The 2,990-nt window shown below is 41.2% G+C and overlaps 1 long non-coding RNA gene across 1 annotated transcript; it reads left to right on the top strand.

The window, feature by feature from the left end:
* The first annotated feature begins 688 nt into the window (after positions 1 to 688).
* On the top strand, positions 689 to 2,493 carry LOC128627986 (uncharacterized). The gene is made up of 3 exons (XR_008392287.1): positions 689 to 732; positions 861 to 1,016; positions 1,850 to 2,493. It is a non-coding gene; the product is annotated as an uncharacterized LOC128627986 (long non-coding RNA).
* The last annotated feature ends 497 nt before the right edge of the window (positions 2,494 to 2,990 follow it).

The raw sequence follows: 2,990 nt of genomic DNA, 5'->3' as shown, positions 1-2,990 counted from the left end.
ATGTTAACAGTACAGGGTCTGTCCAGAAAAACTCCAGCCATTGTTAATATAACGAAGACAGTTTGAGTGGCATTGATGTAACCTGGCAGCCAAGGAGAGTGGACTGGAATGTGAGTGTCTGAACAATGATGACTTCACTATACTAGTTAGTGAGGGTAGTAGACACCGTTGAATGAGCATGTGAACTGTGTGGCAATTGCATTCAAAATGACTAAACAAGTAAGAGCAATGAATCTGCATCAAATTTTGTGTTAAGCTTGAACATTCCTCTGAGGAAACTCTTTGGATGATTCAGAAGGCCATAACTACAGGCAACTGATGATTGGCAGCTTTATCACAACAACATGTCCATCCATGCATAGTGTCTTATGCAGAATTTTTTGGTGAAACATCAAATTACCCAGGTGATTCACCCCCTTTACATCCCAGATTTGGCACCCTATGACTTCTGGCTTTTTCCAAAACTAATGTCATCTTTGCAAGGGAAGAGATTTTAGATCATCAGTGAGATTCGGGAAAATACTACAGGGCAGATGATGGTGATTGGGAGAACTGTGTGAGGTCCCAAGGTGCCTACTTTGAAGGGGACTGAGGTGTCATTATCCCATGGACAATGTTTCTCATGTCTTGTATCTTCTTCAATAAATGTCTCTATTTTTCATGTTGCGTGGCTGGATGCTTTATTGACAGAACTCACATACCTGTATCCTGTAGAAGAAAAGAAAAAATATGGTATGTTTGTGTCAGATTTACTGTAAGTGTTTTAATTTGTTCTTTTCATGAAGAAATGGGAAAATAAATGGGTCAGATATTTTGAAGATTATATATTGAATTTTTGTTACATCTTCCTTTTCTCTTAGGTAAAGGGTGTTTACTTTCCGAGCATTGATGGATGCCTGCTATGTGCCAAGCTCCCTTCCAGGTTCTATCTTTGGACCTACTGGAATAGCATCTATCAGCTCTTAAGGTCTAGGAAGAGGTGGATTGAGGCCAGCACTGGTGGGACTTTGAGAAAGGTAATTAAAATCTAAATTCTAGGCTTCCTCATGTGTAGAGTAACCAAGTTAGTGTTGATCTTAACTATTATTATGAAAATGCAGTACAACTCTCTTTAAACCACAGAATTATTTTGTAATGATAAAAACACTTCTTAGCCCTGGCCATGTAGCTTAGTTGGTTAGAGCATTGTCCTGATATGTCAAGATTGTAGGTTCAATCCCCCATCAGGGTACATACCAGAAGAAACCAATGAATGCATAAATAACTGGAACAATAAATTGTTGTTTCTCACGCTCTCTCAGATCAACTAATTAATTTTTTAAAAGTTGTTAAAAATAGTAAAAAATATAAAAGTTATTTGGACTGTTTGTGAACCAACAGGGGTCAGAAACACTCTTCTGGGACCCTAAAGCTGCCCTCCTTCTAGTTGGAGAGGCTGAAAAACTGAGCCACATCTCTGTAAACTCTCTGTTGCAAGGGTTCTGGATGTAAATGGTGGTTTGGCCAGTTAGAGGCTTGGGGCCTGGTTAATAAGTAGGACTCTCTCTTGCTCTTCCTGTGACCCAGCAGGACCCTCCTCAGACTCAGTGAGGGTCTTGGGGAACAGTCATGCAGCTGTCCAGGCAACCCTTACTCCAGTGCTTCCAGTGACTCTGAGCATCTTATTCTCTGGGTTAAATCTTTTTCTGCTTGAACTGTGTGGAATGACTATTCTTCCTACAGCAAATTCTGTCTGAAAAGGGCAACTCAGAGAATGAAAGAAGGGCCACCCACAGTCCTGGGGCAGCTTCTGGAGCCTTCACTCTTTCTCCTGTTTCTACTTGGTTTGGTCTCTGTGTCAATCTCTTAGGCTCTTTCTGTGGCAGATGCCTTGGATGCTGCTTGGACCAGCCTGGGCCATGGAGCACATGAGAAGTTCACGTTTGGCAGCTCCACCCAAACGTTGTGAAGTTGAGTAGCAGCTGTTCCTCAAAGAAGGACATTTGTGTCACCTGAAGAATAGGAAGAAATGCTTTGCAGAGAGAAGCGACATGTGACCCAGAAACTTTTAACCAAGACAGCTAAGACAAGCACTGGACTCTGGCACCCGGGAGCTCTGTTTGCTTTTGCTGAGTGATCCTGTACACCAACCACCCCACCAACAGTGGCTTAAAAGACAGGCATTTCTTTTCTTCTTCTTCTGGCTGCTCTGGCTGGCTGCTCTGAAGGCCATCTGGATGAGGCTCTAGGCTACAGGGCATGTTCAGATCTGCTCCCTTTATCTCACTCTGGAACCCCGCTGAGAGGGCAATGGCTACCTGGAGGTGTTCTTGTTATGATGATCACTAGAGCACCTAAGGGCCAGGCCAGGCATGCAAATTGAGGGCTCAGCTCAGGACCTAGCTGCTAATATGCCAAGCCCTTGATTGCGGTTCCAGCACCTGCCAAGATTACATACCCTAGGAAGGAGAAACCAGCCCAGTGTCCGTAGGAGCTTAAGAAACGAGTCTACTCTCAGAGTGGCAGAGAGGAGACTTTCCTATGTTTGATGAATTGAGTTAATTTGAGTGTTTGCTTTTACAAACTATTTTTCTCATGTTTGTGACTCGTTTTAGATATTTTTATTATTGTTTTTATTTTTTGCAGCTATCAGGAACTACATGTATTTCTGTCATTTAATAAAACCTTACTGTTTTCAGCCTGTTTTAACTCTATTATCTTATTTGATTCTTATAATATTGTGGGTGATAAGGAAAAATAGCATTAAACCCATTTAACAGATGAGGAAATTAAATCTGAGAGGTGTCCAATAACTCCCTCCAAAACAATAGAGCTAGCAAAAGAGCAGAATTGGAAGTAGCACCTAAGTATTATTTGAATCTTCAAGAATAATTTATGTCTGGCAAACACAGGGTGCTATTTTAAAAGTGGGAAGAGTTAGCACAGTCATAAGTTAATCAGTCATTTAATAAAAACAGAAAATCATTTCTTTTTATTCCTAGTTAAATAAA

The sequence above is a fragment of the Artibeus jamaicensis genome, unplaced genomic scaffold (genome assembly GCF_021234435.1).
Source record: "Artibeus jamaicensis isolate MK-2021 breed Jamaican fruit bat unplaced genomic scaffold, CSHL_Jam_final contig_511, whole genome shotgun sequence".
Taxonomy (NCBI): domain Eukaryota; kingdom Metazoa; phylum Chordata; class Mammalia; order Chiroptera; family Phyllostomidae; genus Artibeus; species Artibeus jamaicensis.
The sequence above is the reverse complement of the archived record's forward strand: the minus strand, read 5'-3'. Positions and strand labels throughout refer to the sequence as shown.